Below are 18972 nucleotides of genomic sequence, written 5' to 3' on the forward strand. Positions count from 1 at the left end.
CAATTAGGGCTATGACTGTATCTTGTCTGTTGCTTTGGTTGTAATTACAATCAAAGCAACAGATATGATACAACAGAGAAATTCAACTTGTATTATTCTTTAAGACATGGCATCATTTGACTATCTCATCTTCAGTTGAAAATCTTGTAAACGTTTTATGCATCCTAGACAGTCTTTCCAACTAAACAGAAAATAGCACGATGTCCTCATAGCATAGTCAAAGTTTTTCAATCATTTGTCTTAAAAGAATTCATTTTATAGTTATCATGGCTTTGTAAATCAGTATGTTTGTCAATATATAACATGGCAACAATCTGGTGACATCTTAATATCATTTAGCATTTACTGGTCCCTTGTTTTTCAGAGAAACTACAAGAGACCATCAATACAGTGTTACGAGATGGCACACTAAAACCAATCTGTGCAAGGATAGCTCTTTATCCCAAACATAAGTGTTCCATATATATCCCAAAATTCTCAATGGCTAAAGTGACATAACTACCCAAAACGGCCATTTTTCATCTGAAAAATGGCCCCATAAGTTCCTACCTAAAATTCCGAGTTGGACTGAGCAAATCAAAACCAGTGAGTGACGTTAATATGCTATTCTTGATTTTTGTAGTTTTTTATTTATTTATTTTAGGACAAACGTAGAAATTTTGTGTATCTATACAGTTATTCAGACAAGACCAGTCTCCTGTGACATTCTGTCAAGAGATTTATTTATTTTTTTAAATGAGCTTTTGTTTACTGGAGCATGTCATGAAGAACTTCATCCTTTATCACTAATAGTCTGAGGTTCCAAATACCCAAACATTGAAAACATGTTCTTACTGTATCACAAATGCATGCTTAGTTGTAGCTACCTTCATAACAATTTTAAACCAGTGGTTTAGTGACTGCCAACCTCAGTCACTAAAAGTATATAATAGCACTATCTTATATACTGATTTGTGCAACTTTTCAAACTGACCATACAAGACAACATGAGTTAAAACATTGTAATATTATGAAATTATTACAAAAACCTTCTAAGAAGCTGATACAAACTGTATACGAGGTGTTTTTATACAGTTTTCTGATGATTATGGGCAAAATGATTTGGTCTATTAAATTAACAGTTTACAAAAAAATTACATTCTTGTTTAATCCTTCATCCAAGTGTAAACAAGCATGAGGTATCTTCACAACTAAATTACTTGTATACAGAGGCTAATGACCTGACATCAATTGAGTATCTCACAGTGCAAAGCACACTGTTCTATATGTTCCTATATGCACAGTAATATATGTTCCTTTCAGAAACATATATTACTGTGCATTATGGAAATATTAGTATCCAGACCAGTTCTGGGTCTAGCTCCCACTATGAGACCTCAATTAAAGAGTGAAACTGATCTGGGAAGTGACCACCCCATAATACAGAGCAATATACACTTCTGAAAGGAATGTGCTTTGCATTGCAGGATACTAAGGCAATTGATGTGAGGTCATCCGCATCTTTGTTTGCTTACAATAAAAGGGTAAATAAGAATATAATTTCTTGGCAACTTCAATTTCTAACCAAGTGGAAAAACTATCTACAATGATTTGGTCTATATTTAGTCTGAACAATCTTCTCACCATATAACAGAGGCCCCCAGGCGGAATTTGCAAAACTCTGAAGGAGGGGGTAATTTTAAGCAAAAAAAAGTTTATATCATATGTGATGGGTCATAATGGTTCTGATTCTGTATGGGTGGAAAAAGTAATTTCATAAAGTGATTGCTTGTAACTATAATGCTGCCTATGCAAATATCATAGCTTTAAACTTGACAAGCATTCTCTGAAAAGATGCTAGCTTAATTTTCAAACGCAAAGTATACTAACATTTACTTCACTCATGGTTTTTGTAATAACAATGTAAACATTGCTGTTGAGGAATAGTAATGACAATTTCCCAACATCTGCAAGGAACTAGTTCATGTGATATTATATTGATTAACATCACATTTAGTGACTTTAACTGCCATGCTCAAAATAATACTTGGAGCAATACCATGTAATCTTAGACAAGAAAGAACTTAGTAAATATTCATATGCCTTAAGAGTTTCTATAATGACCGAATGACTACATAAAAAGCAAGTAATTACAACCATTCCATCTGAAAGAAGTACAGCATCATGGGAAGTTAGAGGTGTGCAGTAACGATTAATGTTACTGCACACCTCTCAGCTGTTGCATGAAGATCTTCATGCAACAGCTGAAAGAACTTTCCAATTCTGATTTTTAATAAACGTATAGTGTAGATTCATTGTGAACCAATTAAATTAGAGAATTCACTGACAGTGTCAGCAGGGAAAACATAAACTTAATATTTTGCAAAATAAGATTCTTAACATTTTGGAGAATGTCCCATTGCTGATGCAATGGAATACATATTTCGTTATGAAGAAGCTCTATAGCATTTTATTCAACAGGTTTCCAATTTATCTCAACAAAAGCCTCCACAAATTAGTCAGTTTTGATGATGTCCTTTAGATGGTAAATTCCAGGTTTGAATATCATCTAAGATATAAACAACCTTTATCGGTGCTTTTCAATGGAAGGTGAGTTAGCCAGTCTCATACAGTGGAGTCAGGATTTTTTTTTCCTCCTGGAAACTTAGATTTTTTTATCCTACAATCAGGCAAACTAGCCAGGATAACACATGCATACAAAGCCCTGTGCCTATAAACATACAAAGTATGCTTATAGACATGGAGGTTAACCACCCTATTCCAGAATTACGGCTATGAAATCCAAAGATACTTGGAAAGTTATGGGCACTTATGGGCCTCTAAAACCACTATTGATGATGAACTATCTTAACAGGATTAGCTGAGGAAGTTAATCCTATTGTTGAGGACCTTGGAGAGCTAGATCATTTGATCTTAACATGTTCATACTGTGCACTGGAATAACTGAAGCATGTCGTACTTGCCCATAAAACAGATGTGACAAATTGTTATGTGTGCTTGTTATATACATTTATTTATATTTTTTGTATATTACTCTCTCTCTTTCTTTTTGTTTTTTTCTAGAAATAATAATCTTCCTAATGAAATAACAGTATACTAACATTAATTCCCATGCCATACTAAATGCAAAACAAAAACAGAAGTTTTTGTAGCCCTAAAAATACAACATACTAACAACCTATTTAAAATACAGTAAGATTCCACCTTATGACATTTTGCTTTATGACAATCTGCTCACAAAACAATTTTCAATTATGACCAATGCCTATTTATATGATGACTCATTTGCTCATATGACAGTTTATCGATATGATGCTGACATGAATCAACTGATGCACAGTTTTGGTGATATCATCACTCTCTGCATATCTCTGTGATTTGGTATTTCACTGCAAATTATAAACTGTTTATAACTATTATTTTGTTTTCTTGTTAATAATAGCAAATAAAAAACAAGGTGAGTGTGCTGTTGCTTCTAGTAAAAAGGAGGAGACCCCTAAACTATTACATTAGATAAAATTAAAGTTATTACATTTAGCTAAACTCACATTAAATTACTTACATTTAGCTAAACTTACCTCCCATTTTGTTAAAAACAAAGATAGTTTTTCGTTTGTGCAAATTATTCTAATTTTGTTTTTTTAAATAAATGCTTCATTTACATCAAGTACATGCTTCATATGATTGCTTCAAAATATTAAATTATTACACACCTGTAAGTGAAAAAAAAACAAACAACAACAAATGATTTGCTATATATGCTGAGGTCTGGAATCTAAGGTTGTGTGTGTTATATGCCTATAATTGATAAGGGAAATTTATTCCAAGAATTGCTGAAGATTACCCTTCTATTTGTTAAACAACAGAATTACTTTTAGTTTTTTGGAGATTTGCAAGGAAAGGCTTAGATTTTGGAGATTTATTATTATTATTATTAAGGGTATCTCCATGGAGTCAGTAGACTCATCGCGGGAGACCCAAACTAGCAAAACAACATCTGTTATATCTCTTCTTGAATTCATTTACAGACGAAGAGCTCACAACTAAGTCAGGCAATGAATTCCACTCATTCACCACCCTCCAGGCAAAAAACCTTGTTCTGACACCTTTGTTAACCACACTCTTCTTTAATTTCCAGAGATGACCTCTTGTTCTTCCATCACTATCACACAGCTGAAACATTTCCCCTGCATCAATCCTATAAAAACCTTTTAGTAATTTGAATGTTTCTATCATATCCCCTCTTCTTCGCCTATCAACCAATCTCTGCAATCCACAAGCTCTCAATCTATCAATGTAGGGAGCATTTTTTATATCACTCACCAACTTGGTCACTCTTCTCTGAACCCTCTCCACAGCCTCCTCATCTCCAAGGAATCCAGGTGACCAGACCTGAGCACAGTAATCCAAATGTGGAAGTATCAATGCTTTATAAAGGGGAATAATAACCTCTTTATCTCTGGATGTCAGTGTGTTCCTCAACAACCAAGTAATCCTATGTGCAATCTTGGACACCTTAGCAATGTGTCCTCTGAACTTCATCCCCCTATCTACCAATACCCCTAAGTCCCTAGCCTCATCAATCTCTTGGAGTACCTTTCCATCGATGTAATACACAGCTGGTAATCTTTTAATCCCAAAATGCATGACTTTACACTTTTCCACATTGAACTGACATCCATTTTCTTTTGCCCATTTTACCAGCTTATTTAAATCCTCCTGCAAACTTTCAACATTAGCTTGATTTTTTATTGCACTACACAACTTTGCATCATCAGCAAACAACTGAATATCTCCCTTTAAGCCGTTTCCTATATCATTTATATACAAATTAAACAACATTGGCCCAAGCACAGAGCCCTGAGGCACACCACTGGTCACCTGCCTCATTCTGTACTCGGCTCCTCCATACACCACCTTATGGTATCTCTCCCTGAGCCATTCTCCTATCCATATCACCAATTTAATATCCATTCCCATCTGCTCCAATTTGCGTAACAGTGTTCTATGGGGTGTCCTGTCAAAAGCCTTAGCAAAATCCAGAAGTACCACTGTGTAGCCAGTTCCTTTGTCCAACTCAGATGTTATTCTATTATGAATAGTTAATAGATTGCTAAGGCAGGATCTACCTTTAACAAAACCATGTTGGCCTCTATAGAGTATCATATCCTGATCCACCCATTCTTGAATTTTGTCTTTAACCAACTTTTCCAATACTTTTACCACTACTCCTGAGATGGTGATTGGTCTGTAATTCAATACCGCAGTTTTAGAGCCACCCTTATGCAAAGGAACCACTTTGCCTAACTTCCACTCCCTAGGGACCATACCAGAGTTCAAACTTAAATTAAATATCCAGATAAGAGGGGTTGACAATTCATTTGCACATTCACGCAACACCCGAGCTGATATTCCATCTAAGCCTACCGCAGTGTCTGCATTTAAGTTTTGCAATATATTTAATACCTCTGATTCTTTAGCTTCAATTCTCACATTAGGTATTGCTATAAGTATAGAGATATCCTCACTTGGGTGATAGACTTTTGAAAAGTGATCACTCAGTAACTCGACTATTTCATCTGATTTTGTCACCTCAATACCATCAGCACCCACTAAGGTTATCCTTCCAAAGTCATTCTTCCTCTTACTTGCCACATAGCAGAAGAACTCTTTGGGATTATCCTTGATCTCTTTGGCTAAGGTCTTCTCATAATCTGATTTAGCTTTTCTTACTATGCTGGTAACCTTCCTAGCTTGAGCCTTGTACTGCTCATGGGTGTCCTGATCGCCTTTCTCCTTGTAAATTCTCCATAACATTTTATTTTTTTGCAGTTCAAGCTTGATACTACTGCTCATCCATCTAATGCCTGCCTTGTTTGACCTCCTGACCATGGGGACACAATCTGATATTGCTTTCCTCAGATACCCGCTGATTTTATCCCAAGCACTGCTAACATCTCTCCCTTGCAATATGTTCTGCCATGGGATGGCTGCAAGCTCACTCCGAAGCTTGTTATAATTGCCTAACCTGTAGTTCCGTACATACCCCTTCTTAATAGAAAAATCCACAGATTTTGCAACCTCCCAAGTCAATACCACATGATCGCTTTCACCAACTGGAGGTAACGAGGACACCTTACTTATGCATATAACCTCTGAACCAATAACCAGGTCCAACACTCTCACACCACGTGTCCCTTCAGTTACGTGCTGTTTCAAGTAATTATCTCGTAGAAGATGTAGGAACTCCATTTCTTTTTTGCTACGTGATATTTCCTCCTTCCAATTGATATCACCATAATTAAAATCCCCCATAATAATCACTAAGCCTTCACTCATTGCACCAAGTTGCTGATGCATGAATTCAATATCTCCCCCCGTACTCCCTGGCCTATAGCAGCATCCAACTGTATATTTGGTTGCGTTGGTCACTATTTCGCACCAGACTGCCTCAAATGAACTCTCATTCACATGTCTATCATCATGATATACTACTTTCTTTGGCTGCAACACATCAGCTATCATCAACAGTACTCCTCCTCCTGTTCTATCTTCTCTATCCTCCCTGAAAATACTGTACCCATCACATTCAATTCCAGTGACCACATCTTCTGCTGACAGCCAAGTTTCACTAATGCCTACGACTTTTGGTGAGATTTCACTGACTAATGCCAAAAATTCTTCTCTCTTATTTCGAATGCTTCTAGCATTGGTATACAAAAATTGCAGATTCCCTCTAGGTCTTGTACCGGCTTTAGAACTGATATATAAGTCACTAACTACCGTAGTCCTATGCCGATTTTTATCCCCTCTCTTCTGCAATTTATTCTGCCTATAAGGATCAATAAATACACAATCAGTGCTAAAGTTTCTCTCTCTTACACTCAACCTTTTCAATATTAGTTTCCCTGCCCAATAACTTCAAAAAACAATAACTTCTTCAATCGCTTATGTCCTTCCATGTTAAGATGCAGTCCATCTCTAGCATACAACTGCCTTTTTCCTTCAAACACACTCCAAACATCAACAAACTCCAGACCTCTTTTTCTGCACATTCTTGCAATCATATCATTCATTATCATTGCTCGTCTACTTAACTTGTAATTGTCAAAACGAGGCAGCACACACACACACTATTCTCCCATTGACACTTTTCCTCTTCACAATATCTAATAATGTTCTTAAATCTTTTCCTACCCGATTTATACTACCTCTCAGGTCATTCGTACCCACCATAACTATCATCTTGTCTGCTTCATGCCCTCTCTTTATTGCTAAAGCCACTCTTTCTATTGTCCCATCAGCCAAGCACTCCTCATGCATACCACTCTCCATACCCTTAATCATAGAATCACCATATATTTTACCACTCTTAACTTCATTCAAGTCCACACTCATGGACTCATTCTCTACACTATTCAGCATGACTCTCCCAGCTTCATTACTCAACTCTCTATTACTTACCCCCCCACTCTCACTACATCTCATTTCTTCTAGGCCACTTGTGGTTTTATTATGTTGACTCCCAATCACTCCCATAGTATTTATTACTGAATCATTCACCAAAGACTCACCCATATGTAATCCTGTTCTAGTTACTTCAGCTAAAGTAATCTCTATAGTCCTAATTTCTCTGTTTAACACATTAAACTCAGCTTTAACTTCCAGTATCTCCTTACCGATCACTTCCACTTCCTCATGAAGAAAATGAAGGTCATTTTTCATTTTCATAAACTCCCGCCTAAGTTCTTCCGCTACGGTCCCGATGTCAGCTTCCATTCCTAGACGCTCCAGCCTATCCCGACACTTCTCACATACGTCGACATTTTCGTTCTTCTCATTTTGCCAGACCGACCACAGATCCTTCACATTTTTCGGTGCATACATGTAGCAGTTTCCACAATGCATCCATTGCGAAAAATCTAACGCTGAGCCAGCCTTTCGTGTAGTAGTAGAAGTCCTGTGCACCGCTGACGTACGTTTCTTGTTGGACACCATCTTTACACGTTGATATAGTGAAACAAACGGCAGTGAAAACACAATATATACAACACAGTTCTAAACAATAATACCACTGAAGGACACTTGTTTCTAACCGATGCACAATTGCAGCACAATTTGTGACAAAAAGCCACACTATATTTAACTTTAAAAACACGTTTTCTCAAGGAATTTGCAAGGAAAGGCTTAGATTTTGGAGATTTGCAAGGATTATTTGCAAGGAAAGGCTTACTAATCCTTTATTCTCCTTTTATTTTTGAAAATAACCTGGTATTTTTAGGTGGATATAAGAAATTATGAAGCATTATGAAAATCTGACTTTGATATGCAGATTTTACTTACATAATTATAAATGTAATAATGATTATGATGTGTGCATGTTTGCTTTTATCCAATATTTGACTGTATTTTCGGTGACTACAGAGGCAGAAGAAATGGAAACTACTACTCAGTTTAACACAACTTGTATATAAAATCATTACAAGTTCAAATCAGAACAAACAATTTTTTTAATTGAGTTCATATTATTGTCTTCTCATTTCTCAAAGCAACAATTAATATATATATATATATATATATATATAAGGAGTGATGGGTTAACGAACAGTTCAGACTGAGAACAAATCAGACAACGAACACAAGAAGAAGCGATGCTGTGTGCAAGATTTGTAGAACTGTATTTTACTGCCATCTATGAACAGTTTCTGGAACAAGACTTTGACAGTTGTATACATAACCTTTTTGTGTGCTAGTTGATTTCTGTTCTCTGAATTTCTGTAAGTGCTTTTCTGAACTTTTTATTAAAAAAAAAAAAATTGATAATATTATGGGGCCTAAAAAGAGTGGAGTGTCAAGAACTGTACTCACCATAGAAACCAAGCAAGAGATAATAGTCAACAGAGAGAGTGGGCAGAAGATGTCTGATGTTGCTAGGCAGTGTGGCTTGAACAGGTCTACAGTAGGCACAATCTTAGCTAAGAAAGATATAACCAAGAAGACTGAAGCAGCTAAAGAAGTAACGAAAATCACATCTGAGAAACAAAGAATGTGCCATCCAAGAAAAAATGGAGAGATTGCTTTTAGTTTGGATAAAAGAAAGGGAAATGAAAACAGATGTAACTAGTACGACTATCATTCAAGAGAAGGCTAGAGAAATTTTTGAAGAACGAAGAAACAAACTCCACATTCGTGAAATGAGGAGATAGAATTCAAGGCTACCACTGGATGGTTTGAAAAGTTTAAAAGGAGATCTGACATTAAACATGTGGTAATGCATGGTGAGTCTGCTAGTGCAGATAAAGAAGAAGCTGAGAAGTTCTGTCTCAAATTTCAAGAATTCATTAAAAAAGAAGGATATCGTCCACAACAAATTTTCAATTGTGATGAAACTGGTTTATTTTGGAAGCGCATGCTGAACCGTACCTACATCATGAAAGATTAGAAAAATATACCTGGGCATAAACCCATGAAAGACTGATTGACGTTACTTTTGGGAGCTAATGCTAGTGGTGATATGAAGCTTAAACCACTCTTCTTGTCTATCACTTGCAGGTTCTTTTTCAAAGAATGGTTGTTTAAAGTTTGTGCCTCAAGCATCAAGGATTACCTTCAGATCAATGAATTGCCATTGAAAGCACTGTTGCTATTCGACAATGCACCAGGACACCCAAAAGACCTTGAAGATAATTTGCTGGAAGACTTTCCCTGGCTGACAGTTCAGTTTCTGCCTCCAAATACCACTTCGTTAATTCAGCCAATTGACCAGGAGGTTACTGCGGGTTTCAAGAAATTGTACACTCACGCGCTGTTTTTCGTCACTGTTTTGAAGCATGCCAGTTCTCCTCAACGATGACATTAAAAACGTTTTGGAAAGAAAAATTTGATATTCTTGAAGCTATCCATCTCATTCAAAAGGCGTGATCAGAAGTCACTCAACGACAGCTGAATTCTGCTTGGCGAAAGCTGTGTCCATCCTGTATTCAGGGAGACGGAGATGATGTCCCTGAAATTATGGATGAAATTGTGACAACTGCTAGAGATTTGGAATTGGAGGTGAATGAAGATGACATTGAAGAGCTCATAATGGAACATAAAAATGATCTGACGACAGAAGAACTCTTGAATGAAGAACACCAAGAAACTCAGCGAGATGTGTTTTCTTCTGAAAAAGAGGAAGACAAAAGAGGACCAATGCCGACATCTGCTATTAAAGATCTTTTGAAGAAGTGGGAGGATGTCAGAACAACGGTCTTAGAATGGCACCCAAACCAGGTTGAGGTCAATAGGCTTGGGGATCTCTACAATGACAAAGCTATTAATCACATCCGAAAAATCCTGAAGAAGTGAGAAAAGCAATTGACATTGGACAGATTCTTTAACGCCCCACAAATTAAAAAAAAAAAAAAACATGACTGATGACAATGCAAGACTGTTTATGTATGTATTATTGCTATTATAAATAAACGTAGTAAGAAATTATATAATTTTTTATTTATTTTTTTGGGTCTCCAGAAAAAATTTCCATAAAAATCTATGGCAAATCGATGATCAGTTAATGAACAATTCGGGTAGCGAACATCATCTTTGAATGGATTATGTTCGTTAACTGATCTGTGTAAAAGAAAAGATGCTGTTCATAATTATCTACAGTGATACTTCAGTACCACAGTTAAGTGTGATGTGTGAAGTGTGTGTGTGTGTGGGGGGGGGACACTGACTGTAATAACTGCTTTGTTTTCTCTTGCTGTTTTTGTGGATAACGAAAGGTGATATAACTATCAAAAAAAAAAAAAAAAAAAAAAAAATTGCTAAGTACTGCCAAGTGAAGAAACCAACTATTTCAGGTACACAGAGTACTCTAAAATATAATCTTTTTCTACTTTTTTTTTTTTTAAATTGACTTGAAATAACATAATATTACTTTTGAGATTTTCTATAATATTACAAAATTTACTGGAAAAAACTGAAACTGGAATGCCATATATGTATTAGCAATTTGTAAACATGACTGAATGATACAGAGGGAATAAAATACAGTCAATCAAGTTCCTGTCTAATGCACAATACATACAAGACACAGCCTGGCATCTAGTGTCACATGAAAGTATTAATATACATGCAAAATATTCATGACTGGGATGCACTACACTAAGATTTTTGGATATGGAAGCTTATATTCAAAATTCAAACAGAAAGAGTAAGCAAGAAAAACATTATTATGCATGAAAATGTGTATGCAAGAAAAGGCAGATATATTGAGTAACTACTATAATAGCTTTTTTGTTATTATTTCTTAAAATAATTTTTTTTTCAACTCAAGAATAAGTTTTAAGATGATGATATAACAATTTTTAACTTAAAAAAATGTAATTTTATCTGATATATATATATATTTAAAAAAAAAAAAAATGCCATACTCCATTTCCATTAGAAATCAGGTTAATGATTACCTGTATATCAAAATGTAGGTTTTGTTTTCTCACATATTAAAAAGCAAAACTGTCAAAATAAATCACTGCAAAAGCCTTTACTGAAGAAAACGGCCATAATCACAATTGCTCCCATAGGAATCCTACACGAATGATTATGAATTTTTGAAAAAATGGATCATTATTAAAAACTGAAAATTTCTAATTAAAAAAAATACACTGTTGCACAGCACTGACATTATTTTATTTATTTTGTTCTGCCAGAGATATGAAAAATCACGCTAACAATTGTTATTTGTGGATCATCAAATATTTTTCTTCTAGTATTTACTTTGAGAACTGGTGCTATCTATGAGATTTACCTCATCATCTATTTCCAAATGTTCATGGCAGGACTTCTTTCCAGTTCAATCTCTAAATGACTGCTGAAATCACTCCTAAAATGTAATGATCTTATATAGCTTAAAGCATGTGAAAATGTTTACGTGATTCTCTCAGTTAAGACTGTGGTGGAGAATAAATGAATGTATCTAATCTATACTAGTTGTGCTTGAAACAGTATATTTCTATATAATTAGTTGAGGGAGTTTAACACATTTTAATCCAAATGAAATGTACTGAATGTTCAAATGTTGACACTCTAGTGTCAGTGCAGAAAGATTTTTATCATCTGTAATCTTGTATCATCTTTTGTTCACTGGGCATTCCAATTTATTTTTCTTGCATCTTCAATTTAAAGCATGTTCGTATAAAAACCATACCTATACCAAAAAAGAAAAAAAAAAGCAATTGAATGATTGCGTTTTCAAATTTTTTAAATATTTTTTTATACCTGCCAGCTTTCAATAATGAAAGACAGGGAGACAGCCTGATTTCAAATTAATTATTTTTTTGTTTGGATACGTTTCTCAGTAATTTTGAAAATGATTTTGTCAACTAGTAAATACATAAGTTTTCTTATTCATCTCATAATAGAGAGCATAACATACTATTTTCCAAATGGCATGTCATAAAACATGCAAATATATATATATAATACTGCTTGGAAAGAAATCAACACCCACCCCTATGGGTAAGGTGCATCATGCCATGTAACGAGTCAGGGGTTTGTTGCCAGTATAAATTGGAGGAATGTGATGCTCCCAAGTCAGTGCGACTGTGTCCGAGTGATAAAATGGCTGCGAGGAGTGAACTGGTGGAGTTTGAAAGTTCAGCATTGTTGACAAATTAGCCCATCCCAGGTCAACAATCATATGACATCAGTGATATCATACCGAGAAGTGCAGGGAGTCAACTGCAAGTGCTACTCTTGGTGGACAACCAACTACACTCATCAAATGTCACTGTAGGATGCCATGAAAGATAATAAGTAAAACCGCTATTCATCAGCTGACATGTTGAATGCAGAGTTCCAGACATCAACTGAAACATGAATCTGCACAAAAATATTCAGAACCAAGGTTCACAACATGGGTTTCCATGGCAGGATTGCAATATGCAAGCCCTGCATTACCTGAGCTAATGTGCTGCATCATCTTCAGAAATGCAAAAAGAGCATGTACAGTGAGATGTGGAAGCTTGGAAAGCTGTGTTATGGAGTAATGAATTACACTACATCCTCTACTGAACAGATGGATGGGTGTGAGTGTGGCAGATGCCCAGTAAATGTCTCTTAACAGAGTGCATAAGACCCCCCCCCCCCCCCGCCCAAGTAGGAAAGCTGCTGTTGTAACTGTGTGGTTTGCAGGCATGAATATCACATCACCACACTTCACTGGTCTCCACAGAGCCCTAATAATAACTCTATGTTCATCTGTGGGATGAACTGGAGCACTGGGTTAGGTCAAGAAATGTCCACTTCACAACAGTCCAGGAGCTCATTATATGTCTACAGGAAGAATGGTTCAAAATTCCCATTCATTGCTATCGTATGCTCGTGGAAAGTATGCTCTACATTTTATTAAGGTGGGCACCATGGCTATTTGTCTCTCACACCATAGTTTGAGGGATTTCCATTGACTTCTTTCCAAGCAGTGTGTGTATAGAGAGAGAGATTGTCCTCTGTACCAATGAAACTCTTTGGTTAGAAATTATTATTATTATTACCCCATGACCCCCATGAAGTCAAAGACTCATCTAGGAGGTCCTTTTATCATACACACAGCTCATCATACTACACCTTAAACACACGCAAATTCTCTGCAGATGCCACACTCTCAGGCAAGGCATTCCAATCATTCACAACTCTATATGCAAATAACCTGCTTCTTATTCCAATGCTCACATCCTCTTTATACAGTTCCCAGGGATGACCTCTGGTTCTCTCCTGATCTTCCACTGTTTTCTGTAGAAACTCTCCAACATTGATCCTATAACAACCCATTACTAACTCATAGGTCTCTATCATATTAACCCCTCTTCCTCCTATCCACTAGACTCTGGAAACTGCATCTTCTCAATCTTTCCTCATATTCGACATTCCAGAGGTCAGAAACTACCTTAGTCAGTCGCCTCTGAACCTTTTCCAACATCTCTTCATCCTTTTGAAAACCAGGTGACCACATCTGGGCACAGTAGTCCATGTGTGTGGCCTAATCACAGCCTTGTATAATGGAACAAGAAGCTCCCTACTTCTTCACGTCAGTGTCCTCCGCATCATTCCCAGAAGCCTTTGTATTGTCTTCACAATTTTGGCAATGTGTCCTCCTAAATTTCATATCCTTATCCACTATCACCCCAAGATCTCTTATTTCCTCCACCACTGACAATATATCCCCACCAAGCATAATTTCTACATCCCATCTTTGTTTTCCAAATTTTAAAAACATTACGTTTTGCAACATTGAACTCACATACCCATTCCCGTGCCCAATCACTCAATTTATTCAAGTCTTCTTGTAAGGTTACATCTTCTCTACTCTTCATAGTTCGTCCCAACTTTGCATTATCTGCAAACAACTGAATATCTCCATCCAAATCTTTGCCAATATCATTAACATACAAATTAAACAGTAATGGCCCTAAAATAGATCCCTTAGGTACACCACTAGTCACTTTCCTTTTCCAGGATATTGCTCCCCCCCATACACAACTTGCTGATACCTATCAGATAGCCAGTCTCCGATCCTAAAAATAAGCCCTACTGCAAACTTGCTACCCTTATCCGTTCTACGAAAGATCAGTTCCCTCCTCTCTCTCTGCCTAGAGTTTACAAAGTACCCTGTTCCTGTAAGCTTGCGTACTTTGGACAGACAGGCAGATCAGCATCCATCCGCCTGGAGGAACACAAGTCATACATCGTTAAACACAACTATGGCCATTCAGGCTTGGCTGACCATGTTTTGGACACCACCCACAGAGTATCATGGAAGAAAACCACCATGCTCCACCACAGCAAATTCAAGAAAGAGAGACTTTTCTTAGAAGCAGCAGCAGCTCTCAGAAACCAACCAAATCTTAACAAATACGGTTGTATTAAGCTTCTGAAGATTTGGGAAACACTCATCACCAGAGGTCCCACCTTACATTCCAGGCCACCTACTACTGCCCATAGAGGGCGCTCCACCTAGATAGGACTTTAGTGTCACCCACGTGGTTGCGCTTAGTATTGTAAGTTTTTGTGTGCATGTTACATTAATTGTTTTTGTAATCCCATAGATGTCCTAGTGACTAGGACGAAATATAGGAAGTATTACATTCTAATTTAATTCTTTTTGAGTGTTGTAAAAAATCCATTAAACCTCCAACATAATGTCCTCACAGCACTTAAGCCTCTACACAAGAATTCTAATCATCCATGGAGAAGATTTAGCACGTAAATCCAAACAATACGGTAAGTCAAAACTACGACTATCTAGACAACTAAATAGTCTGGCCTTTTTAAAAAGATGTCGGGATACAAGAGTGATACCGAAATGTGTTAAAATGAAGACCAATTTCCATTCCAAAAAAGCACTCCATATATATAAACGTGCCAGCCTAGCATTACTACGCGAGCAAATCGCCTCTACTCGTGCCGCCCTCGCAGTGACGAATGCCGCCATTGGCTCCTTACAATCAGAGCTTTCCACCATTCTTAACCCTGAACTTTGGTCGATTCTCTCTGACATTTCGGAAACTTCCGCACAGAGAGAATTTCAAAAAATAAAAAACAAACACGTCAAGAAATACAGCAACCTGGTCAAAGACAAACCACAACCACAAATTCAACCGCTCCAGACAGTAATAAACCTCTTTTCCAAAAGGCTCAACGAGGATGCCGTCAGCGCCTTTGGCCTCGGCTGTAATTTGGCCGTCGCCCCGAAAGAAGTGCTGGTGCTCGATGTGATAGTTAACGTCGAACGGAGGATCGGTCGCTTACCGTCGGAGGTAGCCAGCAACATCAGACTCAACATAGCCAACATCCTCGCTCACTCTTCGCCTCCAAAAAGTAACTTATCTTATGCCCAACGCATGGCTCTCCAGAAACTACGCAAAGAAAAAAGTATCGTCATCACCAGAGCAGATAAGGGTAATGCCACAGTTGTTCTTAATACCAGCGAATACAATCGTAAAATGAACATTATCCTCCGCGATCGCACTACCTACATCCAGCTAGAACACAACCCCACAAAAACACAAGTTAAGAAATTAAAAATCTTACTTAAAAAAGTAACCTCCTGGCCCCCGGACGTCACGAAAAAACTTAAACCTTTCCGCTCCCCCCCCCCCCCCCCGAATATACGGTTTACCAAAAATCCACAAACCCAATTCCCCACTCAGACCTATAGTAGATGCCACCAATGCACCTTGTTACAGACTGTCTAAACAGCTGGCCAACTCTCTGTCCCCCCTCACCAGAAATTCAGCTTCTTACATAAAAAAACTTGACCCACTTTAAAGCCCTCACAGAAAATTTAACCTTGAACAATACAGATATATTAGTAAGCTTTGATATCTCCTCTTTGTTTACCAATATTCCCTTAACTGACACTTTATCTCTCTTAGAAAACGTTTTCCCCTCTGACATCTTAGATCTCTTTTCCTTTGCCATCAACTCTGGATATTTCTCTTGGAATAACAAAATCTACAAGCAGATAGAAGGAACCGCCATGGGTTCCCCCCTCTCACCCCCCCTTGCCAATTTCTATATGGAAGATTTCGAAAAACGAGCCATAGACTCAGCCCCACTCAAACCTTCTATCTGACTAAGATATGTAGATGATGTGTTCTCCATTTGGCCTCATGGCCCAGACACATTAGACTCCTTCCTCGGTCATCTCAATAGCCTACATCCAAGAATCCAGTTTACTATGGAAAAGGAAAAGAAAAATTGTTTACCCTTCCTAGACACCTTAGTCACACACCTGCCTAATGATACACTATCCTTCACTGTATACAGAAAACCCACACACACAGGCAGATACATTCCCAAACTCTCCCACCACCATCCCTCACAACAATATGGCATCATTAAAACCCTTACCAAGAGAGCCCACAATCTTTGTTCCAGTGAAACCAACCTCACTACTGAGCTTAACCACATACACAGAACTTTCCTCTCCAATGGCTACAGCGAACACAGTATCAAAAAAATAATCAATTCCTCCCCATTCCCCGTCCCCCTCGTCAACAAGATTTTAAAAATGCCATCACCATACCCTACATCCGAGGCACTTTGGAAAAAATAGCCAAGATACTAAAAAAGTATAACCTACACACAGCATATAAGCCCTACCGCAAACTTGCTACCCTTATCCGTTCTACGAAAGATCAGTTCCCTCCTCTCTCTCTCTGCCTGGAGTTTACAAAGTACCCTGTTCCTGTAAGCTTGCGTATTTTGGACAGACAGGCAGATCAGCATCCATCCGCCTGGAGGAACACAAGTCATACATCGTTAAACACAACTATGGCCATTCAGGCTTGGCTGACCATGTTTTGGACACCACCCACAGAGTATCATGGAAGAAAACCACCATGCTCCACCACAGCAAATTCAAGAAAGAGAGACTTTTCTTAGAAGCAGCAGCAGCTCTCAGAAACCAACCAAATCTTAACAAATACGGTTGTATTAAGTTTCCGAAGATTTGGAAACACTCATCACCAGAGGTCCCACCTTACATTCCAGGCCACCTACTACTGCCCTTAGAGGGCGGCTCCACCTAGATAGGACTTTAGTGTCACCCACGTGGTTGGGCTTAGTATTGTAAGTTTTTGTGTGCATGTTACATTAATTGTTTTTGTAATCCCTGTAGATGTCCTAGTGACTAGGACGAAATATAGGAAGTATTAAATTCTAATTTAATTCTTTTTGAGTGTTGTAAAAAATCCATTAAACCTCCAACATAATGTCCTCACAGCACTTAAGCCTCTACACAAGAATTCTAGTTTGACTATCAACTTATCATGTGGTAATCTATCAAAAGACTTTGCAAAATCTAAGTATATTACTGTGTATCCCTTTCCTCTGTCCAAGGAAGCCATCACCTTATTGTAATAAGTAAGTAGATTACTAAAACATGACCTCCCTTTAGTAAATCCATGCTGTCTATCAAAGATAATACCATTGTTGTCAACCTGTGGTGCTCGTGTAGCCAAAGAAGTAGCGATGTATAAAGAGGACTCCGGTTCCAGATAATTTTTTTGAAATAATTAATAGTATATGAGTATATTTAACATACACGTTAAACAGCAATGGCCCCAAAATTCTACCACGATGGGTAGATTGTTGAAACAATCTACCCACGATGACTTTAATCAAGTTCTTCTCCCAGCTATTCAGAAAGCATTACTGAGGAATCCTGAAATTATTTTAAAAACTTAATTATATTCTTCAGTTAATTCCTCTTGATTTAAGTCAGTATGCTTTGTACCTTGGAAGAAGTCTTGCAACTTATTCACATTCAAAAGAATCTGCTTTTAGAGAAAGAGCTATAGAAGCATGCAAAAGTTTGGCACAGCAATGCAGCAGCAAGCAGTCTATCACAGAACTTCTTACACATTTCTTTGGTGTTTTGAATGGTTCAGAAGGCAAATTAACAGTTGTTACTCAGAGACAAGGTGTTCTTAGTGGTATTGGTAATCTTAGTTTCCACGGAGTTTCTGGCAGTTCCTCTGTACAGTTATTGAGTGAGATAGCTGCAGAGCATTTTATTGCTGTTCTCAAACAGGAAGTGCATGAAGATACTCTCCTTCATACTTTAAAAATGTTATCTCTGTGGTGTACATGATCTACACTTGAAGTTCCTACTTCTCTACTTGAAGGATTGAGAGTTGGTTTAGGATTAAAGACATCCACTACATTAGTGAGAAATGGTTATTTTCATTGCATGAATTGGGCTTTCCATGGAAATACACTTCATCAGGCTAAGGATTTCTTACCAATTTTAATTAAGGCTGCAGAAAAAGCTATATCACAGTCAAGCCAAGCTTTACTAGTTTCTGAAGGCTTATCTACAGTTTGTCTTTTACTTCGGCTTTATAATGTAGACATAGAAACTGAAAATAATCTGAAGGGACTTACTGGACTATTATTGGAAACAGAGAAGCAACCATTTCTCTCAGA

General features: G+C 37.3%; 1 protein-coding gene across 5 annotated transcripts in view; it reads right to left on the minus strand.

Annotated features, from left to right (window-relative positions):
- Positions 1-18972, minus strand: part of LOC150101430 (testis-expressed protein 47-like) — a 360248-nt gene that overhangs the window by 27050 nt on the left and 314226 nt on the right. For 3 of the 5 annotated variants that reach the window (XM_090400904.1, XM_090400903.1, XM_090400899.1), the window contains one exon: positions 11525-12190. The exons of the other annotated variants lie outside the window; for them this stretch is intronic. The gene's annotated coding sequence lies outside the window, so the exon portion shown is untranslated. Of the gene's footprint in view, positions 1-11524; positions 12191-18972 lie in introns of those variants that run through there. 5 annotated transcript variants of the gene reach the window in all.

Source organism: Typopeltis vanoorti, chromosome 11 (assembly GCF_054136105.1).
Source record: "Typopeltis vanoorti isolate ZY-2024b chromosome 11, IOZ_Tvanoo_1.0, whole genome shotgun sequence".
Taxonomy (NCBI): domain Eukaryota; kingdom Metazoa; phylum Arthropoda; class Arachnida; order Uropygi; family Thelyphonidae; genus Typopeltis; species Typopeltis vanoorti.